The following is a 27,233-nucleotide window of genomic DNA, read 5'->3' as shown; positions in this document are numbered from 1 at the left end:
GGTTCAGAGATGTATGCTAACTAGAGGGTTAGCACACGTCGGATTTTAGAAAGTCTGTGTTTGCGCAGGACCCTTCTGTGCATGTCTAGAACAGGTTCTGCAATCTCGCACACAGGTCCCCTAAGCCTCTGCCTGATTGACAGGCAGAAGCGTTGGAGGCTGGTGCGGGGCAGCCTGCGTTCCTGGAAACAGGGGGTGCGTCGGAAGTGCTGAGGCCAGGGTCTGCCCCCATGGATGCTGACTTCCTGGTCTCGCCAGCAGCCGACCAGCCTGCGTAAGCTGAGGCTTACTTAGCTGGCCAATGCCAGGGATCGGTCGCGATGGTGATCCCAGGCTGTGACCTCGGTTGCAGCGCTGGCATCGCAGATGCTGACAGGAGGTGTCTCTTCTCTTCAGGCGCCTTCTGCATTATCATTTTAGATGGACGGTATTGCACAGACACTTGTGTGCGGCTGTGCAAAACGTCAGTCTATGAATCAGGCCCACTATACGATGGTTGTTCCGATCAGTCGCAGACGATATATCGGACAATATATCATATAGTGTGTACCTAGCTTTAACAGTGCATGTTTTCCATATTCTCCTTGCTGGAGCACAAGTGTACTCATTACTGACTGACATTTTTAAAATATCCACAGGTGGTTCTAATTATTTCAGTTATGATTTGGAAGGCGATCTGGAAAACATGCAATGTTAGTGTGTACCGAGGACTTTGAAAAGCACTGGTCTAAAGCACTTTTAACGCAGGTTGAAAACAAAGAAATTGTTAATTTGTGACAATAAAGAAAGGATTTTGTATTTACAGTGAGTTTGCTAAATGGTCCATTTTAGCTTATTTAGCTGTGTGATATATTATTGGAGAGACGTCACCCCCAGTATCCTGAGACTTTCCAAATGCCTGTCTTCACTTCCTATAATGAGCGATCCAAGTCTGCGCTTCTGTGTGTCTTGCTAATGCCAATGTAATCACCTGTTCTTCTCACACAATCCCTTTACAACGTATTATTTAACCACAACCCCACACTGCCATTCATAGCTGCCACCTCTTTCTAATATCATTTTCCGGGACACATATCTGCTGGGCAGGTGAATCGATGCGCATCATGTAAAGTGCAATGTATGTAGGTGTAAGCAGCAGGTGCCAGGACCTGAACGCCAGAAATAACTATAATGAGAAAGTGTTATACGGTTACACGCTCCCTGCCAATATGTAATGGCATATTTATGCAACACATTATCTGTGCAGAAATACATGTTAGGACAAGAAAAGTGCGAGCTTAGGTCGGAAGAACAGTGTCAGAAAGTAAACCTGAAGGTCAGGATGGAGCTGTCCCTGGTGATTAGTGGCAGCAGGTAATGATGCCCTGTTTTCAGCAATTCTCTTTTTATTCCTAGCAGAGAGTATTTGTTTATACATTATATTTATGAGAGAGAGAGAATATTAATCCAAATTGTCCACACTGCATACAGATCGTCAGTACAATGAGGTGCTCGATTTAAAGACAGAGGACCTGATTCAGACCCGCTCGCTAGATGCGATCGCTCGCACCCAGCGTATGCAAATTCGGCTAAGTGACGCCATGGCAGGCGCTCGCTCGATAAGGCAGGAGCACACCCACTATGTTTTGGCGTGCGATCACTTTGTGTATGCAGACGCCCATTAGCGTATGGTGAGATAAGGTAAGGGCTATGTGTGTAGTCAATGTACTGCTGTCACTGACGAAGGGGGAAACCCCGAAATGTTGTTGTGACGCAAAAAAAAGACCATTCTATTACTATATCAGTCTATTGAGTGCCACCCTTCTGGAGTGATAGATAGATAGATAGATAGATAGATAGATAGATAGATAGATAGATAGATAGATAGATAGATAAAGAGAGAGGGATATGAGAGATAGATAGATAGATAGATAGATAGATAGATAGATAGATAGATAGAGATTTTACTATATGACAAGGTTACGTATGTTAGGTTAGTGTACCCCATGTTCTGAACTTTTACCCTAAGTTTTAGCCAAACAGTAATTATATATTAGTCTGTCCCCGCTTACTGTGTAACTTTTTGAACACTTATCCCCCGACATTCCTCACTAGTAGTTACACAGTTACACCCCAATTACCCCATTTTATGCTCCCCAATGAAAATCAAAACTTTTCCCCGTTTCCCACTATACACCCCATCCCCACACACTTTACCTGTGGACCCCAGTACATCATCCCTAACTCCCATGTTATCAGCAGTCACCCCACCACAGCCCCAGCACCCTCTGCTGCCTCACCTGCTGTCTCCCTCGGGCTGTCCCGTGCTGCATCCTCCACTGATACAGGCTCCTTAGTGAGTGAGAGTGGCCTCTCCCCCGGGCCCTTCACAGTCCCCACCCCCAGGGCCCAGTGCCAGTTCCAGGAGCCTGTGTGTACCCGACGTCATGGCAACCAAGCACATGGCCTGCCTGCGTTCCAGGCCTCGTTATGATACGCGGCTCTGATTGGTTGGCATGTTAAGACCACGCCTACTCCTCCTACTGCAGCCGGGCACTGCCAAGTGCTCACCTGTAAAACACTGAGTGGTGGTGACAGGGACTAGGGAGGGAGACCTGAGCTGGCTGCATCATTCCCCTGTGTCCACCACCTTATATTAGTAGTGGGACTTGGTTCATGCATTTGCTGTGTGCCCAGCAGTTGTTGGCATGCCCTAATCCCCAGGGACAATGCCATGTTTGAGAGATGTATTCCTATTTTTCAATATATAACAATAAAACTACCTTATTACTTGCTCTGAATGTAATAAGCTTCCATCAGCAGTGCCTGGGCCAAGCTGCTCCTCACACAGAGATATGGGTGCCAGCAAAGGAGCCTGGTGGCGGCATCGTTTGCCCTCCTACAACTAGTGGCGCCATGTTGGTGTGCAGTTGACACTTTCAGTTTGTCAATGACAGTTTTGGCCATGAGATCATCGCAGGGAGCATGGTACAAGGGTAAACCAGGCACCAGTCGCATATCATGCCACATTAAATCTAATTATTGTTGTGGAAAGGCCGCACACAGACCAGTATTCGTCACAGAACCATATGGGCACTGCTGGTACAATATGGTCACTGTTGGTACTGCCTGGGTATCTACTAAATGATTGCACATTATCATATGGGCATAGTTAGTACTTTATGAGATCCCATGGCTGGTTTATAATAATAAGGGCACTGAGCACTGCTTATATATACGTATATGACCAAAGCTGGTGTAATCTGGGTACCTGCTGGCATATATAGTCACTGCTGGCATAATATGGGCAAGGTAACGGCACACAATCTCATTGATTCTTTTGGTATAATATGGGCATGAAGTAATCACAGTGTATTTGACCATTATAAGTGCACATGTAGGATAATAAAAGTTCGACTTCTGCTCTAGTGATAATGTGCTGAAGTATGGACAGGGGGGCTAAAACTTTCCCTGCCAAGGGCCCTATATAGTCTTAATCCAGCTCTGATCACACTGACATCATTCACTCCACATCAGTATGTACGCAGACGTGCCAAAAGCACTCTAATGTTTACACATTGGAGATGCCACGGGTGCCATATTATTCCCTGTGACAAAAATAGATATAAACACCAATTTTATTCCATTCAAATAATGAATGGGATTAGTTATTAATGAGCATCAGAAATTTGTCTGTTTATATTTCCTACTTCACGGTGCCAGCAGTAGTGGTCGCTCGGGACAAGTCTCTGGCAGGCAGCAGTCACCCGTGTGGTGGAGCGAGCCCATCCTGTCACACAGTCTATGTTCATTTTCCGGCTCCTGTCACACAAGCGATTAAACAGCTGCTGGAACATTGCTTGGGCCCCTATGTAGAACTTTTCACGCAGAGTTTTTCTGCCAGCAGAAAAAAACACTGAAATATTAAATAGCTTCTCTCCCAGCTGTTTTTCAGCTGCATGGAAGGATATGGCGAGATACCATTCTTGAATGTAAGGCAACTTTTAATAGATGAACACTAGTGGTGTTGCGCTAATAATGTTGATTAATGAATTTTTGATTAATAAAACAGTAACCAGATATGGCTGAAAAATAAGACACCAATAGTAGCATATAAATGGTCAGTCTTTATACAATATATATATATTCATATACAATGAAACATGTGCTAAAAGGACATGACCCTTTAGCACATGTTTCATTGGGTATACGTTTAGGATGCCGGCGGCTGCAATACCGACCGCCGGCTTCCCGACTCCTCAATCCCGGCTAGGGTTAAATGACAGGCGTCTAAAATCTAGACGCCCGTCATTACCCCTACGCCGGGAGACCGGCATCTCAATCGAAGGGATGCCAGGGGCCGCGAGCAGACAGCCGCGGGGGGGGGGGGGAGGGTTAGGTTTAGGGCTCCTGGGGGGGATTTAGGGTTAGGCACCCACCCGGGAGGGTTAGGCTAGGGGAAGGGGGGTTATGGTTAGGCACCCCCGGGGGAGGTTATGGTTTAGGCAGCGGGGAAGGGGGGGGTGAATTAGGATTATCCACTTGGGGGGAAGTCATGGTTAGGCACCCCTAAGGGAGGGTTAGGGGGGTAGGTTTGGTTAGTTAGTACTTACCTGGGGACAATCGGGATTTCCAGCGCTGTCGGGCTGCCGCTGCCGGGATCTCTTTCTCTGTCGGCCTGACGCTGCCGGGATTCGAACCGATTCCGTTTCATTGTTATATGAATATATATATTGTATAAAGATTGAACATTTAAATGCTACTACTGGTGTCTTGAATCACTTCTTTTTCTGCCATATCTGGTTACTGTTTTGTTAATCAAGATTCATTAATCAACCTTATTAGCGCAACACCACTAGTGTTCATCTTTCTTTTTGTGTTTGATCACCTTTGGTGGTCTCAGTTGGGTGTACACAGACCAATTGGTGCGTGCAGCTGCTTTTGGATTTATTATTATTTATCGCTATTAGCGCCAGTCTGATTATTTTTGTATTTTGAACTTTTAATAGATGACAACTGCAGCAGTTCCCTTCTGCGCCCTGGGCTGACTGACATTGACCCCCGCACATGTTACGTCATATAGCTGTGTCGCACCAAAGTGAGTAGCCGAGTGCACGGAGCTGTGCGCTGGGCACGTCATAAGGATGCGACGGACTTCTCTCCCAGAAGCCTGAGACAAAAGCCATGCACCCAGGGCAGAGGGATGCCATCAGGATGCCGGAGGACAGGATGCCGGGCGTCAATATACCGGCGCCGGAATCCCAACGCCCGTCAGAATGCTGACGCCGCCATCCCAAAGTGATCAAGATACCAACGTCGGCATCCAGACCGCTGGCATCTCGATGGTAAGTATGCAGGCTAGGGTTAGGCCGGGGATGGGGAGTTAGGTTTAGGGGCCTCCCAGGGTGGGTTAGGGTTAGGCACCAACCGTGGAGAGTTGGGGTTAGGCTGCGGGGAGGGTGGGGTGGGGTTAGTCACCACCGGGGGGAGGTTAGGGTTAGGTTTAGGGTGCGGGAACGGGAGGATAGGAATAGGCACAACCCCGGGGAAGGGTTAGGTTTAGGGTGTGGGAACGGGAGATTAGGCTTAGGCACCACTGGGGGCAGGTTAGGGTTAGGCACCATGGGATGAAGTTACGGTTAGGAAACACCGGGGGGAGGGTTAGGGGGGGAGGGGGAGGTTTAGGCTACTTACCGGCCCCTGACGGGACCCTGAACATCATCCCGACCGCCGGTCATTTGTATGTATTTCCAGGGTAGATGCACTGGGTGTACATTCCTAGTTATGGCCCTGTAGTACGGTGTAGAATTTGAACTTACTGTATATATATAACATATAAACGGCCTTATCCAGAAAAACGGTTGAATGTAACCCTAAAACTTAAGATATATATCTCTGCTCTTGTTTTTCCAGTGATTTCTCAAAGGAATTAACCTGGGCTGAGTCTGTTAACTTATGCTAAAGGTGTTTCTTACAAACACCAGTTTCATTCTATTGTCAGTGGTGGTAGCTGGGGATGCTTTGCTACGGGGCCTAGATGAGGGAGGAGCCTGGCTGGTCCTCTCTCCCGAGGCCAGCGCTCTGCCATACTGAGCAAGTGCTGTACTGGCTCACTTGCTGTAGAGAAGAGTGCTATCCTCCATCGATACTGGAAGGACATTGGCCCTCATTCAGAGGCGCTCACATAATGCGCTACTTGGGGGGTGGGGGCACGGTAGCACACAATACCCTGGGCGCCATGGCTACATGCTACACCCCTGTACACACACACATATATACATATATATATTTATATCTATACTTGCCTACTCTCCCGAGATCATGGAAGGATTCAGATTTTTCGGGTAACCACCCACACGCCCAGAAGAGTAGTCACTTCTCCCGCATCCTGCCCACTTCCTAGTGAAGTGGACAGGATAGGTAAAACTTTCTCAGAGAACGGCAGTCCATGGGTAGGGGCGGAGTTTCATGGCAGAATGGTGTCATTTGGCCCAGCCCCCTATTTAAATGAGCAGTAATCACAGCATTTTTATTGTGAGGGGGCGGGGATTGATCATTCAAACTGCCTGGCCACGCCCCCATCACCGTCCAACTGCTTCTCCCACCCAGGCTTCTCCCGGGGAGGAGAAAGTAGGTAAGTATGATCTATACTAATATTATAAGAACGTTGTGTCTGTCTGTTTGTTGGCGCAAAAACAACTGAACCGATTTTCATGAAAACTGCATCACGTGGAAACTCCTAGAAATAACCTGCACTTTGGCCCTCATTCAGAGGCGGTCGCAAGAAGCGAGCGCTCGTTCTGAATGTGGGCAGCTGCTTCTTTTTTTTAGTGCGGCCTCCTGGTTGCTAGCTAAGCTGTGGATTACCACCCACAGCTTAGCGACCGACCAGGGTGATGGTCGCTATGGTCAAGACCATCGTAACCATCAGGGCTTGCGACGAGACCCTAAGGTTGGGTCTTGGCAGCCGCAAGCCCCAGGGAGCTTCCTGCTCTGATCGAGCAGGAAACGCCCCACTGACATCACGGCTCATGTCAGTGCGACCGCCCACAAAACGGCAGGCATTCGCTTGGGAATGCCTCCGTTTGTGTAGCCACCCCTCCTCCCCGCCTACAAAACGGGGCGAGCTGTCGATCAACATCGACAGCCACCCCTTTTGTAGTGAGCTCCTGAGCGACAGAAATTCTCTCTCGCTCCGGGGCTTGCGCACGTGCTGTGTGGCCACTGCGCGTGCGCAGGGCCTTAACATCGACCCGGTTGCGAGCTCTCAGCACTTGTGACCGGGTCTGAATTACACCCTTTATTTCATCTTGATCCATCAAGTTAAAGCTGAGCAATAGCAAAAACAAAATAGATAGGTGCTGCCCCATGCGAATGGCTGGTAAGGGGTGCGGGGAGAGGGGCTTTGGGACTGCGTTCACTTGAATAGGAGAGGTTACATAGCAGTCTGTGCACAGGGCACACAGTGACATTGGTGTGAGTGGTGGATGAATAGGATAGGTTACATAGCAGTCTGTGCACAGGGCACACAGTGACATAGGTGTGAGTGGTGGGTGAATAGGAGAGGTTACATAGCAGTCTGTGCACAGGGCACACAGTGACATAGGTGTGAGTGGTGGGTGAATAGGATAGGTTACATAGCAGTCTGTGCACAGGGCACACAGTGACATTGGTGTGAGTGGTGGATGAATAGGATAGGTTACATAGCAGTCTGTGCACAGGGCACACAGTGACATTGGTGTGAGTGGTGGGTGAATAGGAGAGGTTACATAGCAGTCTGTGCACAGGGCACACAGTGACATAGGTGTGAGTGGTGGGTGAATAGGATAGGTTACATAGCAGTCTGTGCACAGGGCACACAGTGACATTGGTGTGAGAGGGGGGTGAATAGGATAGGTTACATAGCAGTCTGTGCACAGGGCACACAGTGACATAGGTGTGAATGGTGGATGAATAGGAGAGGTTACATAGCAGTCTGTGCACAGGGCACACAGTGACATAGGTGTGAGTGGTGGGTGAATAGGATAGGCTACATAGCAGTCTGTGCACAGGGCACACAGTGACATTGGTGTGAGTGGTGGGTGAATAGGAGAGGTTACATAGCAGTCTGTGCACAGGGCACACAGTGACATTGGTGTGAGTGGTGGGTGAATAAGAGAGGTTACATAGCAGTCTGTGCCCAGGGCACACAGTGACATTGGTGTGAGAGGTGGGTGAATAGGAGAGGTTACATAGCAGTCTGTGCACAGGGCATACAGTGACATAGGTGTGAGTGGTGGGTGAATAGGAGAGGTTACATAGCAGCCTGTGCACAGGACACACAGTGACATAGGTGTGAGTGGTGGGTGAATAGGAGAGGCTACATAGCAGTCTGTGCACAGGGCACACAGTGACATTGGTGTGAGTGGTGGTTGAATAGGAGAGGTTACATAGCAGTCTGTGCACAGGGTACACAGTGACATTGGTGTGAGTGGTGAGTGAAGGTGCTGCTGCCACCAGTCTGTATAGCGCTGCTGGTCACACTCCTGCGACAGGGCCCCTATGCAAAGCAATACAACTAGAACACCTCAAATAAAAACAATGGGCCTGATTCAGAGCCGGACGCAATTAGCGCTCGCTCGTACAGAAAATAGGGGTGGCTATTCAAATGAACCGTTCGCTGTTTGCGGTCTGTTCACGCCTCTAGGTCTGAACGAGCTAACAAAACTTGCGGTCGTTTTTTGGGAAACTACGCCCCCTGGCCGCTCGCATCCTACGTCATGTCCGCTATTTATTAGATTAATCGAGTACATCGACCAGGGTATGAACTGCTCGCTATTCTTGTGGTTGGTTTTTGCTACCACAATTTTGCGAGCAGTTCTGGCTATAAAATAACCCAGTGACGTGGTCAATGACGCTGCTGTTTTAATTATGCACACCCATAAAACGCCCGTTTTGACCTTTAAGCACGCCTGCGATCGGATCTCCACTCCCCGTTTTCAAGCACCTTCCCCTGTTACCACCCACATACGCCTCATTCTGTCACTCAAATTATCAGGCATTCGCTATTTTGCGAGCACATGAATTTCGATCGCACTGACTGGTTCGCGCATGCGTATAACGATCCGTACGCATGCGCAGTTGGGCAAACATCGCTCGGAGCGAACGAGCTGCCGCTTACGAGTGGCTCTGAATCAGGCCCAATGTTGGCAGAAGTGATTTCACTGTGGGCAAAGTCACGGGCAGCAGCTAGTATGTATATAATCTAATACTAGTAGTCAGTAGTTAAGTATGTGGGGTTTTAACATGCTAAGGCCGAGATGTAATAAATAGGAAAATGCAGTAAAACTGCATTTTCGGGGGTTTCACCGCATTCCCCATATGTACAAAGCACCGGAATGTGATGTATTCCAGTGATTCGTCCCGATGGGTAACACAACCGTCAGAGGAGTCCCTCTGCCCGGCAGCATCGCAAAGGACAGCTTTTATCGGGAGAGCTGTCCTTTGCAATATTCTTGGTACATACCCTGGTAATATACCGCGGTATGTACCCGAATACAGGTGGGATACGATGCTTAGTACATCCCGCAGTAATAGTAAGTCCGATTGTACTTGTCATTTTTCTTTACAGATTTGGAAACTGGGCCAATTAACTTGCATTATTGCTACAAAGCGTGGCTTGTTTACATAGCAGATGGCGCAGTCGTTTGCATTACTTACAAAACAAATTGGATCACTCCATGTATTCTGAAGGAAATCTGTCAGCCTAAAGTCATTTAAATATGATTTATAAACATTTCCTCTGGTGTATATTTTAGTGACTATGCTGCGCAGTTTACAGGAACTTCAACAATGTTTATTTTTAGGGAGAACTGAAAGGATGTTATGCTTATTTCTACTGCAGGGTCCATAGGGATCCACAGAAGACCTTGGGGTATAGGTTGATGACGCAGTCGTCGGGCACCTTAATAGTTAAAGCTGTCCTCCCAGGATGCACCGGGCCCCTCTCCCATATCCCTCCCCCAGGCCAAGGCACCCCAGTTTCGTGGGTGCCCGGCAGGAGTTGGTTCACTTCAAGAGGGGCTGCGCAAGCAGCCCCAGAAATGGTTCCTGCTGATTGGTCAACATGGTCAGTCCGGAGGACGTCCATGTTGCTACTCCGACACCCCGCCGGTGCCGAGACGCTGGCACTGCGCTAGGGATCATGGTGGGAGTCTAGGGGTTTTGGCTAGAAAAAAACCCTAGACGTCCAGGACTGTGGCCGGATTTCACGGTGGTCATGGCAGGTAAGCAGTGGGCGTCCGCGGCGGGCGCCCGCTGATGGCACAGTCCAGTTATTTACTTCCCAGGGCTGGGGGCTCCCTGGGAAGAGGCGGCAAGTGATACCAAGCACTGCGCCTGCGTCCCACTAAACCACCAGGGATATGGGGCAGTAGCGCTAGGTACGCGCTGGCATCCCAGGGGTTAATTGCATGCCAGGGGAGCAGGCCTTTCCTGTATGGCACAGCCGGCTCCTCCCCCGCTGCACTACGCGCCTTTCCACTGCGGTCTGGCGGTTGTGGTCAGCGCTCCTCCCACAGATCCTCCTTCTCTGAGTCCTCCGTCGGCCATCTTGTTGTGCAGTAGCGCTGGTCTCACCGGGTGTTGCAGTGCCTGAGCCCCCTACATACCTCTCCTCCAAGCAGGTCGGTGTATGTAGCACTGGTCCTACTAGACTGTAGGTCTAGTAGTTGATTAAGGTGCAATATAGTGCAGATTTTATTTGTGCACTGTATGTGTCTCATGCTAGCACTGTCTGTATTTCTTTCCTCTGTCAGCCATTTTACTATCCCTGTACTTTCTGTTCTCACTAGCCCTTGCGGTGACCGATGCTGTCAGGGTGTTAGTTTACTTCACAGTTCAGTTTGTTTATTGATCTGCGGAGTGTGACACATACATTCATCATGTCTGGAAGTGATTCTGGACAGGCTGATATTCCCCTCACGCAGTCCTGTACTAAGGACCTCATTCAGAGCCGCTCGCAAAAAGCGAGCGCTCGCTCTGAATGAGGGCGGACGCTTTTCTTTTAAAAGGCGGCCTCCTGGCCGCTCGCTAAAGCTGTGGGTTACCACCCACAGCTTTAGCGAGTGACTAGGTGATGGTCGCGATGGTCGAGAGCATCGCGACCATCAGGGCTTGGGACGAGACCCTTGCGGTAGGGTCTTGTCTACCGCAAGCTCCAGGCAGCTTCCTGCTCTAACAGAGCAGGAAGCACCCTACTGACATCACTGGTGATGTCAGTAGGGCCGCCTACAAACGGCAGGCGTTCCTTCAGGAACGCCTCCGTTTGTCCGGCCACCCCCCCACCCCACCTACAAAACGGGGCGAGCTGTCGATCAACATCGATAGCCGCCCCTTTTGTAGCAAGCCCCGGAGCGAGTGCATTTGTCACTCGCTCCGGGGCTTGCGCACGCGCAGTGCGAGCGCTGCGCATGCGCAGGCCCTCACCATCGACCCGCTTGCGAGCGCATAGCGCTTGCGAGCGGGTCTGAATGAGGTCCTAAATGTTTCGCAGGTCTACGGGAAGGGGAGATTATTGTGGGAGGATTGTGTACCCTGTGTGCCAGGAATGCAGGTTTACCTGCTGGGCTCGGCTCTTCACAAGAGCCGGCCTGGGCTTGTTTTGCACAAGCGTTAACTATCCGGTGGGACGGCTTGCAGCACCTCCAGTGTCCCCATAATTGGGGTACGCTCCGCAGGTTGCTATGCCATCTTCTTTACAGGGGACCCCCCGACAGGTTGTGGCTCAAAATATGCCTTTACAATCTACACCTTAGCAGGTGTCACCTGAACTTGTTTGGGTTAATACACTGTCACGGTGCAAAACCTGACGGAGATTTTACAGGGTGACTCTCTCCTGCGTTCAGCTAGGAAAGAGGTGCTGTCTTCTCAGTCCACGTACTGGACTGAGGATGATGCGAGGATGATGTGTCCACTGATGATGGGGACATTCAGGACTTAATGAGTCAGAGCTCCCTCAAAAAGAGGCAGAGCCTAAGTCCAAAATTTATGTGCACGGCCTCATTTGTGCGGTCCGTGTGGCTATGGATATTGGGGATGAGGATACCCCGGCCGCCAAATCCAAACATGCCTTCTTTAAGGAAGTTAAAAGTTCAACGACAGCTTTTCCTCTGTCTGATCAGCTGGTTGGGCAGGGCTAAGATTGCCACCCGTCCAATATTCCTCTGGACAGTCCAGAAATTAGAGTTTCTGTCTGGAGTCCAGAAGACTTTTAATCCCAGTGTGTCCACCTCCGCCTGCCATGCGAAACGCTTATCTCCCACCCTGCAAACCGCCTCCCCCAAACTCTGCAGCCCGGTCCGTGGACAGGGCAGTTAGGAACAAGATGGACACGGACATATACCGGGCCCAAGCTTCCAAGGGGACCTGGCCACTGAGACATGCAGACGCCCATGGGATACCCTGCCAATGCTGCTGCCAGTACTTCAGTAGGCCAGGGCAGACTTCATTACCCAAGAGATCCTGGAAAGGAAGAGGAAAGAGAAGGGTGTGTGACCGGATCATTAACAGCAATCAGGGAGCACTGATTTGTTTCACTTCTAATCTTAGGTCTGATATTGTTCACTTGCTTTGTCCTTTCCTATTACCGTTTACGTTGTACTACACAAAGTACATTTCCACAAACCCTTTACTTTGTCTTTCTCTGCACTATTGATTTCTAATGTTTTATTTGCTTTTCTAAGTACTTATATCTCAATGAACAGCCGTTTGGATGCTTTAGTTGATTCTACTATAGGCAGGAAGGGTCCCTGAAGCATGTCAGTGGGCATGAGGATGCTCTGAGACAGTGATGTCCGGTGAAGTCAATGGCTGGGGAGGCACATGGAGATGGGTCTGAGGGCCTCATTCAGAGGCGGTCGTTAGATGCAAGCGGTCGCTCTGAATCAGGGTGGCCGCTTGCATCCTGAACGACCGCACCCTTGTCGGTCGCTAAGCTGTGGGTTAACACCCACAGCTCTAACGACTGACATGGGTGATGGCCGCGATGGTCAAGACCATCGCGACCATTGGGGCTTACAACCAGACCCTAGGGTAGGGTCTGGGCACTCGTAAGACCCAGGGAGCTTCCTGCTCTGTTTGAGCAGGAAGTTCCCCTCTGACATCAGCAATGATGTCAGTGGGGCCGCCCCCAAACGGCAAGCGTTCCGACTGGAACGCCTCCGTTTGGCCGGGCACGCCCCCGGCCCGCCCAGCAAACGGGGTGAGCTGTCACTCAACATCGACAGCTTGCCCCGTCTACTACGAGACCCCCTAACGACGGAGCACCCGTCGTTAGCCGGGTCTCGCGCATGCGCACAACGGAGCCAGCTCCGTCGTGCGCATGCGCTGTGGGGCAACATCGAGTGGGTTGCGCTCATGACCGACTCTGAATGAGCTCCTGAGTGCTAGGAGCCTTTCTCACCCCCTACTCACTGTAACTCCCCCCTCACTACACTAAGCTTCAGCGTCCATTGTTTCTCCTACCTGCTCCACTGTGTCTTCTCTTGCTGCTGCTGACTGAGTTCTGTTCTCCAAACACTGCAGTGCACTTCCTGGTCACATGACACATCCATACTCAGGGGTATGCCTCTATTAGCTCTCTTTCTGTGCAGCTTACTGCCCATGATGTGGCCCCGCCCCCTGCTCTGCAAGCAGTGTCTGACTATACAGAAGGGAGGCTGAGCTGTCGCTGCCTCATCTCTCATCTCCCTGCAGCCCCAGGGAGCTCCACAGAGCTGGTGAGTGTTAACTATAAAAATGATTACAGTAAACAAAGAAGATGTTTAAAAGTTCTAAATATCTTCTTTGTATCTAATCATTTTTATATCAAATCTCAGGAGTATGACAGTATCATCTGTTCTCCTCCTGCTTACCCACTGCACTGCTATGCAGAGTAGCGGTTTGTGCTCCCCCCAACTCCCCCCCCCACCGCAGGACTATGCAGGTGGGACAGCGGTACAATGAAAATGAAAACCCTAGGCAGGGCATGCTGGGATGTATAGTTCCACAGCAGCTGGAGTGCCACACGTTGCCTACCCCTGTTGTAGAGCTGCAGGTTCCAGCCCTTGGTTGGCAGGGCACGCTAGAAAACTGCAGCTCCGCAAAAGCTGCAGATCCACAGTATTCCTTCCTCTCTTCTACAATACAGAAATAACTAATATGCCAGCCCCCAGCGCCAGACTAAGTGCCATGTGGCAGTTGCAAATTTCAGTTGTCATCTTATAGCAGGAAAGTTGGGCTTTGCCTGTTTACATCCAGCTAATGTGTACGGCGCCACTTATGCTAAAATTCAGCAAGGACTCAAAATCAGTAAAAACCCTCAGTAACTCAGCGACAATTGCCAGGTCTGGGTGATGCTCATTAATCTTTCAGCTACTAGAAAAGAGGTGGATTTAGGTGTTCTATGAGTTTCCATGGAAACTTGTTTAGAGGGGGTTAACTCCCACAGTACCGGAAATGTTTAGGCTTGCGCATGTCAGCCCTTTTGTTTAGCGTTTGTTCAATTCTGGTTTAATATCCCCGTAACAAAGAATATTTAGTATTTGCCTGACATGAACATATGTCAAAATAAATGGAGGTGCTTAGGGACTTCCTGCAGACCACCGGAGGGGGATTGCATGATCCTTCTCCTCCGTCAGGGCAGCTCCGTTGCAGGTAATGGGATGGTGTTAGTTACCTCAACCTACCCTCCCCCCACCCTAAACCTAGCCCTCCCCCTAGTGCCTAACCCTCCCCCCCTGTTGCCTAACCCTCCCCCCTAGTGCCTAACCCCGCTACTTACCTTCGGGATGCCGGCACCTGGATTCTGACAAGTGTTGGGATTCCGGCACCAGTATTCTAAGCGCCTGCATCCCCTTTGCTGGGATCATGACCAGATCCCAAATAATGTATGCTTTTCCACACGAGTGCAAATTTAGAGTGCAACTAAGTGCTATACAAAGATATAGACAAGGACCCTTCTCCAACAACCTAGTGATGCTGTACACAAAAGGCTGTGGAGGAAAAGGCTGTGCACCCTGACGCAAGGCAGTGGGTGTCCCTCTCTAAGTGCACTCTCTCTTGCTCTTCATGTTGAGTGTGCCTAATCCAACTTTTCCACCACCGCAGAAACTCTGCACACAAAGCATGCTTACCTACTTATCCCAGAACATCCCGGGAGACTCCTCTCTCTCACTTCTCCAGTGCAGTGGGCAGTCCAGGCGGCTTAATGACACGATTTGCGCTAAATAGGATCATCGTGGCCATGACCCTGCTTTAAAATGCTGGTAAACATGGCATTGTATAGTAGGGGGTGGGGTCATGAAGATGCTTGTGTGATGTCACACACCCCGCACCGCCCACTTGGCCGCACCGCCCACTTGGCAGCCAAAAAGTCAATAAATATTACACAAAGCCACGTGCTTCTTTGCTAAATTGGTGCAATTGTGGAAATATGAGCCACTCCCGCCAGGGGCGTATCTATAATGGGTGCAGAGTGTGCGGGGAACACGGGCCCCTGGGTCCAGAGGGGCCCCGCACCGCACACCCTGCAGCCATTATATTACTTACCTTTCCGGAGTCCCATGTCGGCTCTGGCGTCCGGCGCTGTAAAACTACTGGAAAATGGCCGCGGCGGCCATTTTCCCGTCGTTTGCGCATGCGCAATACAGGGAAAATGGCTGTCGCGCCCATGTTCCCGGTGATCTGTGCATACACTATAGACTCTGGGCAAACTCTAGTGCCCAGAGCCTATAAATCCGGCGCTGGCTGCGCACAGCTTAGTGCGCTGCTGGCCGCCGGGCAGAGAGGAGGGGGCCCGTGTCGGAGACTGCACACGGGCCTCCTCCTCTCTAGAAACGCCCCTGACTCCAGCGGCTTCATCCACGAAGAAATCGCTTCTGCCAACATGTTTTTCATTTGAGGTGTTCTAATTGTATTGCTTTGCATAGAGGCCCTGTCGTGGGAATGGCCCATGTGACCAGCAGCGCTTTACAGACTGGTGGCAGCAGCGCCTTCACCCACCACTCACACCAATGTCACTGTGTGCCCTGTGCACAGATTGCTATGTAACCTCTCCTATTCACCCACCACTCACACCAATGTTACTGTGTGCCCTGTACACAGACTGATATGTAACCTCTCCTATTCACCCACCACTCACACCAATGTCACTGTGTGCCCTGTACACAGACTGCTATGTTACCTCTCCTATTCACCCACCACTCACACCAATGTCACTGTGTGCCCTGTGCACAGACTGCTATGTAACCTCTTCTATTCACCCACCACTCACACCAATGTCACTGTGTGCCCTGTGCACAGACTACTGTGTAACCTCTCCTATTCACCCACCACTCACACCAATGTCACTGTGTGCCCTGTGCACAGACTGCTATGTAACCTCTCCTATTCACCCACCACTCACACCAATGTCACTGTGTGCCCTGTGCACAGACTGATATGTAGCCTATCCTATTCACCCGCCACTCACACCAATGTCACTGTATGCCCTGTGCACAGACTGTTATGTAGCCTCTCCTATTCACCCGCCACTCACACCAATGTCACTGTGTGCCCTGTGCACAGGCTGCTATGTAGCCTATCCTATTCACCCGCCACTCACACCTATGTCACTGTGTGCTCTGTGCACAGACGGCTATGTAGCCTATCCTATTCACCCACCACTCACCAATGCCACTGTGTGCCCTGTGCACAGACTGCTATGTAAATTCTCCTATTCACCCACCACACACACCAATGTCACTGTGTGCTCTGTGCACAGACGGCTATGTAACCTCTCCTAATCACCCACCACTCACACAAATGTCACTGTGTGCCCTGTGCACAGACTGCTATGTAACTTCTCCTATTCACCCACCACTCACACCAATGTCACTGTGTGCCCTGTGCACAGACTGCTATGTAACCTAAACTATTCACCCTCCAATCACACCAATGTCACTGTGTGCCCTGTGCACAGGCTGCTATGTAGCCTATCCTATTCACCCGCCACTCACACCTATGTCACTGTGTGCCCTGTGCACAGACTGCTATGTAACCTCTCCTATTCACCCACCACTCACACCAATGTCACTGTGTGCCCTGTGTACAGACTGCTATGTAGCCTATCCTATTCACCCTCCACTCACACCAATGTCACTGTGTGCTCTGTGCACAGACGGCTATGTAGCCTATCCTATTCACCCACCACTCACACCAATGCCACTGTGTGCCCTGTGCACAGACTGCTATGTAACTTCTCCTATTCACCCACCACACACACCAATGTCACTGTGTGCTCTGTGCACAGACGGCTATGTAACCTCTCCTAATCACCCACCACTCACACAAATGTCACTGTGTGCCCTGTGCACAGACTGCTATGTAACTTCTCCTATTCACCCACCACTCACACCAATGTCACTGTGTGCCCTGTGCACAGACTGTTATGTAACCTAAACTATTCACCCTCCAATCACACCAATGTCACTGTGTGCTCTGTGCACAGACGGCTTTGTAGCCTATCCTATTCACCCACCACTCACACCAATGGCACTGTGTGCCCTGTGCACAGACTGCTATGTAGCCTATCCTATTCACCCACCACTCACACCAATGTCACTGTGTGCCCTGTGCACAGACTGCTATGTAACCTCTCCTATTCCCCCACCACTCACACCTATGTCACTGTGTGCCCTGTGCACAGACTGCTATGTAACCTCTCCTATTCACCCTCCACTCACACCAATGTCACTGTGTGCTCTGCGCACAGACGGCTATGTAGCCTATCCTATTCACCCACCACTCACACCAATGTCACTGTGTGCCCTGTGCACAGACTGCTATGTAACTTCTCCTATTCACCCACCACTCACACCAATGTCACTATGTGCCCTGTGCACAGACTGCTATGTAACCTCTCCTATTCACCCACCACTCACACCAATGTCACTGTGTGCCCTGTGCAGACTGCTATGTAACCTCTCCTATTCACTCACCACTCACACCAATGTCACTGTGTGCCCTGTGCACAGACTGCTATGTAACCTATAATATTCACCCACCTATCACACCAATGTCACTGTGTGCCCTGTGCACAGACTGCTATGTAACCTCTCCTATTCACCCACTACTCACACCAATGTCACTGTGTGCCCTGTTCACAGACTGCTATGTAGCCTATCCTATTCACCCATCACTCACACCAATGTCACTGTGTGCCCTGTGCACAGGCTGCTATGTAGCCTCTCCTATTCACCCACCACTCACACCAATGTCACTGTGTGCCCTGTGCACAGACTGCTATGTAACCTCTCCTATGCACCCACCACTCACACCAATGTCACTGTGTGCCCTGTGCACAGACTGCTACGTAACCTATCCTATTCACCCACCTATCTCACCAATGTCACTGTGTGCCCTGTGCACAGACTGCTATGTAATCACTCCTATTCACCTACCACTCACACCAATGTCACTGTGTGCCCTGTGCACAGACTGCTATGTAGACTATCCTATTCACCCACCACTCACACCAATGTCACTGTGTGCCCTGTGCACAGACTGCTATGTAGCATTATCCTATTCATGTGACCGCGGGCCCAAAGCCCCCCCACCCCTTACCGACTGCGCGCATGGTGCCACACCTATCTTTTGCAATGATGATGTCAATAAATTTCGTTTTTGGTATTGCTCAGCCTTAATATATATATATATATATATATATATATATATACACATAGACATTCATTCACACAATATAATTATATAAGTAATTATATGTGTTTATGTATAATATGTCACACGTGTGCTATATATTTTCTAGAGTGACAGAGGGGTTAAATTTGTTAGGTACAGTAATCAGTCATTCTAAAACACAGAACCATGTTGGGGATCGATAATTTATTCATGAAGACGCATTCTCTTGGTAGGAGATAAACCTGCTATTTATGACGGCTCTACATACTGTAGTCTCCCGTGATTAATGCCCTTTATTCCCGCAGCCTATATTTAAACAACTTGTAAAAAAAAAAAATTACTATTTTTACCTCCCTGCGCTATTTCCTTACAGCATAGAATTAAGAAAACCAGGAAAAAAATACATAAAAAGGTGATTTTCCGGTGGCGTTGTGAGGAGTGGGTGCGTTTTCACACTTACTTTGTCCTGATTAATTCTGCTGCGATGCCCCTCTGCAAAATCCGTGTGAGGATTATGTTGCAGCTACCTCAGCGGGACTTAAGAAAGGCTTTTCATGCTGTAATTATCTTCTTTAGCAAGTTTCGATCTGTGTTAGAATAAAACTTTTCCATTTCTTTAGGAGTAATGTATTTCCAAATTGCCTTTGTTGGCCTCTGGGCAGTGTACAGTACAGCAACATGTACAGTACAAAGCTTCACTAAAACTTTTAAGTGCATTTTGACATTTTACAAGGTCAAGTGACCATCATCATTATTATCATTATTATTATTATTAACAGGTATTTATATATATCAAACGCATATTCTTCTGCGGCTTACAGAGAATTTTTCTGTCATTCACATCAGTCCCTGCCCCAGTGTCAGCAACCAATTAACCTAGCAGAATGTTTTTGGAGCGCAGGAGGGAGCCAGAGCATTCTTACCGACATTTGAAGTCCGCTGTCCGGGAGAAGTCTCCATCCCTAGATGCAGGTGCAGCGGCGTTCCTAGAGAGGAGGGGGCCCGTCTGCAGTCTCCTACACGGGCCCCCTCCTCTCCGTCCGGCGGCCGGCTGCGCACTGAGCGGCCGCACTTATAGACTCTGGGCACTAGAGTGTGCCCAGAGTCTATAGCACATACACAGTTCACCGGGAAAATGGCCACGGCAGCCATTTTCCAGCCGTTTTTACAGGCGCAGACACTGGAGCCGACGTGGGACTCCGGAGAGGTAAGGGTGTGCGGTGTGGGCCCCCCTGGACCCAGGGGCCCGTGTGCCCTGCAAACCCTGCACCCATTATAAATATGCCTCTGTGCAGGTGGGCAGTGAAGGAGGCGTGGCCGGACAATCATCATGGAATCTCGTCATTAATTCCCTCCCCCTCCTAACGGATTACGGAATCAGAATGCGGGGGAAATGCCTACTCGAAAAATCGTGAGCCTCCCACAGGTCTCGGGAGAGTAGACAAGTATGAACCAGAGCAGCACTCGGAGGAAACCCATGCAAACATTTGGGAGTACACACAAACTCCACACATATGTGCCATGACCGGGAATTGAACTCCTGACCTCAGTTCTGTGGGACAACAATGCACCATCTGTGCTGCTAGATCCTGGCAGGCAGGTCTGGTAAGGGGTGCAAATGTACCATACTAATCACAAAGTGATTGACAGGCAGGTTGCGGGCGGCAACGGGAAGGTGGCGACCCAAACGCAGGCGCGAGGTTTTCAGGGGGTGTCTCCGCTTGCAAGTGGGCAAGACTCCAGCAGGCTGCAGCCACCGGTCGTGGCCACCCTCTTCTCGAGTGAAGTGGGCCGTCACAGGCGGGCGAATGACGCAATTCGCATTGAATCGTGTCACTGTGGCTCCTCCCCCCCCACTTCATAATGCCGGTAATCGTGGGATTGTATAGTGGGGTTGGACTGTTTGTGGGTGGTAACGGAGAAGGGGTTAAAAAAAACGTGTGCACATCGCAACCGTTTCATAGGTGTGTCGAATCCAGCGATTGCATTTTTGTGCGGTTTCGCTGGTGCCGGCGTCTTAATTCCATTGCCCATTCTGCAGGACCATAGACTTACTCAGGATTGCGTTAATCGAATGATCCACGACCGATGATGCGCCTTTCAGACGCAGACGCTGCAACACTTTACACAGGCGCTTGGATTTGCAAAGCCGCAGGTGGTCATCTCTCAATCCATCTCCAGGCAACTGCGACATTTGCATATTTTCATAGTGCAGCTGCGTAAACAGTCGCAGGCGCGATGGGATTAGCGTAAAACTCTGAATCCGTCCCCTTGCCAAATTAATATACACTGTACAATGTATGCATGTCATATTAGGATGTACATCCTTATTAGGTTTTCATACAACTTTTGAATGTCTCTGTACTGTACATTATAAATGATTCTATATAAATTATACATAAATACGCTCAGAGATCATTATAAATAATGCAAAAAGTAGAAAATGGAAGCAATTGCAATTAATGAAAACCTGACAATGCATAGGTGATAAGGTCCCATTAAAGGGGTCCCTTGTTTACACAGAATACTGGTTTGTACTAGGAAGATTATTGGAGCCTTAAACAAGTCGTACATCAAAGGATTGTGGCAGGTAACCGAGTGATGTCACTTAGCGGCTATTCATCAAAACCGAGAGAAATCTATATGCAATGCTCACATAATTACTTCTCAATTTTAAAGGTAATTTATCAACGTCTTTGCAGTTGGAAAATGCGTCAACTGTTGTTTGTTTGTTTGTTGTTAATTCTGCTTCTCAAACCAGGTTAATATTATGGGAGCATTAAACCACTTACCAATGATTTTATATGTGTTTAATTGAATTTCTGATGTGGCTTATAATGAGATTATTAAAATCAATATGATCCATGGAATGGCAAAAAAAAAAATCTCTTTTGTAGCACTGCATATGAAGAGGCACAGATGCCTCGTGGCTCAATTCCCTGCAGAATAATTTGTGCAGGCCAGTGATTTGATTGGCTGCCAGAAATATTACCACGGTCCACATTATAATGTTTTTACATGGCAAATCTGGAGGTGCTGATACGACCCCCACCACCACCAGCTACAGACCCCAGCTCTCAATGGTCGATCATTCTTTTCTCTTTCTAGATTCAGAGTTGCCTGTCAGTCCATTTTGCGAATGGATCTTGCGCTTTTTGGCAGTGGCGCATGCTCCGTAGTGAGCCGACGCAACTCATCTCACCCACATCTCCACTTGCAGTTGAGTGGGTGTAACTGTCTGGGTGGCAAGTGGGTGTTGGGACAGATGCTAAGTCCATAGGCGAGCAGACCCTCCAACATGACCCGTTCCATTAGGTACAAAATGCTCTGCTCCTGGACTTCCCTCTTAATTTATGATTGCAGCCACCTGTGTCATCAATGACCTAGTTCAACACAGGTGGCTGCAATCATACATTAGGTGGGAAGTCCAGAAGCAGAGTGTTTTTTACCTAATGGAACGGGTCATGTTGGAGGGTAGGTAGGTGTGTAGATGGTATTGAAGGTTATTCAGGGCTGATGTCTGTCAGATTTCAGACAGATCTCGTCCACCATGGATAGGGTTGGCGTAAATTCAGCACTCATAGTGATAATGGCTACTTGTGTGAATCAGGCCCACCACGTTTTAAAGCATGGTTGCTGACTTTCTGGCTGCCCCTTCCGGGAGGGAGCAGCCAGATCGGCAGGACAGGGGGCGTGCCTGGCACAAGGGGGCGTGGTCGGACGGATTACTGTAATTTGTGGGCGGGGCCACGGGATTGCATCATTTTGACCCCGCCCTCGCTACACAATGCTGATATTACAGGCATTGTGAAGCAGGGGGCGGGGCCAAAAAGACACGATTCATTGTGATTCGCGTCACTGGTTTCACAGATGATTGCGGGGGGAGGGGTCGGCGGCCATCGGGAGGCTTGCCTGCCTTTCCGGGGGCCTGGAAGCGGCACCCGATTTTCTTGAGGCTCTCGGCTGAATCGAGAGGGTAGGCAAGTAAGGTTTAAAGGTGACCACAGAGGGCATGAGTACGCAGTGGCGGACGCAAGCGGCTGATGTTTTCAGTTCGCGCATATGGCTGAGCAGCATTGCACATGCGTCCTGGCGGTTACCACTGTAAGACATAGATCGAAATAGAGACTGGTTTCCAGTGAGCGTTCTTGGGAGGTAACAGGAGGGTAGCTAGCCAGACGTGGCCGTGTGTATACTGCGGCAAAAGACGCAGTTGCACTGACACAGGCCGCCATGTTCAGACGGTGAAATTGCATCTGACATACAGTTTTTTGCTGATTTTTAGGGTTAGGCTACAATAAGCAAAAACTATGTTGTCATTCTAGTGTTGACATGTTAAATGTGAATGTCAACATATTGTGCGTCGACACAAAGTCGGTGTCCACTTACTGACTGTTGACATTCAGAATCTGTCGACATTCCGAATGTCGACTTTTCATACCACACCCCTAAAAGCACGTGACTCACTCCTGGGTCACAAACACCCGCCTACTTATCAAAACCAGCGGCGGATGTTTGTTCTGTTAACGCCTTCTCAGTATTGTGTTAACAAAAAGAGATCATAGAAAAAAATATATATATTTATTGATTATCTACTCTAGTGCTGGTTCCTTAGCAAATTAATTGAGAATTTACCCCTCTCCCAGAATTGTTATTAATTTATTTATTTTTTTGGCGGGGAAAAGGGAAGAGGTGGATGGCAGATAATATAAGAAAACGTGTATGTTATATCTACTGCTAGATATTTTATTTTTATGAACTAAAAATATATATATTTTATTAAATCAACTTTGTTTTTGTTTTGTTGTTTTGTTTTTTAATAGCAGTGGAACTAGAAGCTGAAACCGGGTTTCCAGTTCAACCCATGCTCTGTGGCGATAAGTAACGGTTGCTGCTTTCAATAGCTGAACTGTCAAGGTGTTAAAATAATGCATGGATCACAATGAAAAGTAATGTTTGCCTTGCCGCGATAATTGCAACTTGAAATGGTCTCCTTAGTCCTGTTAGAATAGTTATAAAGTACTGGTTTCTGCATTAAACCCATTGCTGATAGTGGTGTAGGTGGCCTGTCAGCTTGGTTAATCTGTTAGAATTTGGAAGTGTCATTACCGTATAATACAATTCATACGTTTGGCAGATACATGCATACCTCCCAACTGTCCCCCATTCAGCGGGATAGTCCCGTTTTTTTGGGACTGTCCCACCCGCGGGCCGCAGTGTCCCGCGGTGGGGGTGAAGTTGGGGGGAGCGCGCACCGCCGCTCGCAGCGGGTGAGCAGAGAGAATAGCCCAGCATCTCGGAGATGTAAACGGGCCGTGCTGCTAGGCCACGCCCTTTACGGATAGGCCACGTTCCCTTTTTGGGAACGCGCACCTTTGGCGCGCGGATGTCCCGGTTTGTGATCTTCAAATGTTGGGAGGTATGTACATGGGACCGCGGATACGTTGGGGTATATTTACCAAAGTGCGGGTTTATAGAAGTGGAGATGTTGTCCATAGCAACCAGATTCCACTTATCATTTATCTAGCACCTTCTAGAACAGGGGTTCCCAACCACGGTCCTCAAGGCACACTAACAGTCCAGGTTTTAGGGATAGCACAAGTAACTTAATTAGTGCCTCAGTTATTTTGATTAAACCATCTGTGCTAAATCATGGATATCACTAAAACCAGGACTGTTAGTGTGCCTTGAGGACCGAGGTTGGCAATCACTGTTCTAGAAGATAATAGCTAGAATCTGATTGGTTGCTATGGGCAACATCCCCACTTCTATAAACCCGCACCTTAGTAAATAAATATACCACGTTGTGTCTCATTTCTCTGAGTTACAGATCAACTCTCCCACTGCATCAATTAGCATCTGAGCAAAGTTCGCAAACCGCCCCGAGGTCCGGTCTCCAGGGTTACGCATAACTCCAGGTTAATCTCCAATGATCTGCAGATCAGTAACTGGGCTCCTACATGTGCAGCTCAGTGTCACTGAGACGTATCCTGCAGCTCTTGTCAATTATCTCCTCGTTGCCAAGCAGACTCAGTAATGCGCTGTGCCGTGATGGTGACAGCGGTGTATCCCGCGCCATTGTTTCCGACTGAAGAGTCATCGCTCAGATTGTTCCATTGAAGATATACATCTTGGTATACAGGACTTTGACAAGTCACAGTAATTGTGACATTCTTAGGACATTACAAGGGGCGGCATGTCATAGATCGCCCTGAGGATGTGCGCCTCCGTTCCCCAGGGGGCTTATATGAGCTGAATTTTGTCTTTATAAGTAAAAGAAAAGGCTCCTTGATATAGTGGTGCAAGGTTTTTTTTACATTTTTTAAACATGTATGACAGTGGGTTGCAATCTGTGGCTCTCCAGCTGTTGTGGAACTACAAGACCCAGCTTACCCTGTTAGCTTTCCCAAGGTATACTTTTTTTTTTCAGTTAAAAGAACTCAACATACAATACCAGAGGTGCAATAGGCCACTTGGGGCTACTTATTGAATGGGGAACTAGAAGTTCCAGCTTGTCAAGCCATATTTTAACTAAATGGTTTGACCCAAAGAACAAGCAGATCCTATACGATTATGAGATCTATGTACTAAGCCTTGGTGAGAGATAAAGTACCAACCAATCAGCTCTTAGCTGTCGTTTTTCAAACACAACCTGCAAAGCATACTTGCCTACCCTCCCGATTTGGCCGGGAGCCTCCCGAAAATCGGGTGCCGCCTCCGGCCCCCCCGGAAAGGCAGGCAAGCCTCCCGACAGCCGCCGAGCCCTCCTGCCTCCCCCCCGCGATTGTATGAGAATCCCCCGCAGCGGGGGGCAGGTGATGCGATTAATGCCGAATCGCGTCATTTTAGCCCCGCCCCCTGCTGCACAATGTCGGATATCTCGGCATTGTGTAACGAAGGCGATGCATTCCGGTGCTTCGTCCCGGGGGGCAATGCCATCTTCAGGTGGCGTTACCCAATAAAAGCCTATGGGATTCTTTCTGGGACGCCCCCTGGGAGGGATCCGATCAGATCCTTCCCATCACCCCCCGCGGCATTGGCATCTTTCTGCGCATGCTCAGAAGGACGCCACAGGGACTTCTGGGTGTCAAACCCAGAAGTCTTATCAGGAGAGCTGTCCTTTGCGATTTAGATTGCAATCCTACGTACATACTGGAGTGATCAACTGTGGTATGTGCCCGACAAGAGGCTTAGTACATCCCACCCATAGTCATTCCTCAGTTGACTTTAACGCCCCACACGGAGCACACGCCAATATAACGGATAAGCAGCCGGCAGCTTCTTCCATGGGACGCTGTCAGCTGCTGCTCCTCCGTGTCTGTCTTCTGCTGGGAATTTGGCGCTTGGCTATGATGTCATACTCTGTCTGAGGGGCAGAGGATGCTGTCCCCACCTCCCACCTACTAAGGTCAGAAAGAGCAATGTGATGGGAGAGCAAAGCCTGGGGTAGGGGATGCTATCTAGAGCGCCCCCTCCGGGGCTTGCCCTGGCTCTTGTAAAGAAGATGTAGTCGGTATTCCGGTGTGCAGGATGCCGACGGTCTGAATACCGGCGCTGAAATCCCGACAGGTCGAGATCCCGGCACCAGTATCCTGACCGTCGGCATCCCGAAGGTAAGTATCGGGGTGTTAGGGGGAGGTTAGGGTCAGGTAGCGGGGTTAGGGAGTGGAGGTTAGGTTTAGGCACTAGGGGGGGAGGTTATGTTTAGGCATCGGGGAGGGGGGGTTAGATTTAAGGTTTGGGGAGGGGGGGTTAGGTTTGGAGATTGGGGGGGAAGGTTAGAGTTAGGCACCAGGAAGGGTTAATTAGGGTAGGGCTTAGAAAATTACTTACCGTCACTCTTTTTTTTTAAACAAGTGTTTTATTGATTTTCTTGTACAAAAAATAAAGAAGTTACAGATACAAACGTATATAAGAGCAGTGTGTCATATCACATATATATATATATATATATATATATATATATATATAAGTCAAGTGGTAATCCAACAGTAGATTCAGTAGTGAATTCAGAAAAATTGAATATAAATGACATGTATGCCTGTATGAAATGTTCTGTAGGTTGCAATCTATATGTCAGATATCAGTCTTGGTATAATTAATACGCGGCAATGGAACCTTGTCATCTTTATTCCCTATAACTTACAGCAGTGATATTAGAAAATCCTTTTGACTGTAGTAATCAGAAAAAGATATTTCGGCTGCAGCTGAATGTTGTTGGAAACAAGTGTATACAGACTTGCGGATATAGCAGAGTTTCTGTACACACCAGCGGATGCCTCAAAACAATGAACAGCCCAGTTGCTTAACAAGTGGAATGATGCTACACAGCGTACAGCCGTACTCACTGTTATACGCACTCTGACCAGTAGCGCGGTGTCATACAGCTCACCAGCCGGTGAGTGTATACTGGATGCGGGTAGCAGTGCAGGGGTGCTGAACGGCGTCAGGGACAGTGGGTAATACCAGTTCTCTCTGGAGCTGTGGTACCACTGCATCAATCTTACATGGTAACAAGATGGCGCCGTGCATGTGCATTACTTAGGTCAGCGGCCATC

At 49.1% G+C, this 27,233-nt stretch overlaps 1 protein-coding gene across 5 annotated transcripts in view; it reads right to left on the bottom strand.

Moving 5' to 3' along the window:
* Nucleotides 1–27,233, bottom strand: part of AGBL3 (AGBL carboxypeptidase 3) — a 141,845-nt gene that overhangs the window by 108,951 nt on the left and 5,661 nt on the right. For 4 of the 5 annotated variants that reach the window (XM_088459304.1, XM_088459307.1, XM_088459306.1 and 1 more), the window contains exon 1: nt 2,280–2,424. The exons of the other annotated variant lie outside the window; for it this stretch is intronic. The gene's annotated coding sequence lies outside the window, so the exon portion shown is untranslated. Of the gene's footprint in view, nt 1–2,279; nt 2,425–27,233 lie in introns of those variants that run through there. 5 annotated transcript variants of the gene reach the window in all.

This window comes from Taudactylus pleione, unplaced genomic scaffold (genome assembly GCF_031769625.1).
Source record: "Taudactylus pleione unplaced genomic scaffold, aTauple2 ptg000903l, whole genome shotgun sequence".
NCBI lineage: Eukaryota > Metazoa > Chordata > Amphibia > Anura > Myobatrachidae > Taudactylus > Taudactylus pleione.
Note: the sequence above shows the minus strand (reverse complement) of the source record. Positions and strands in the feature narration are given on the sequence as shown.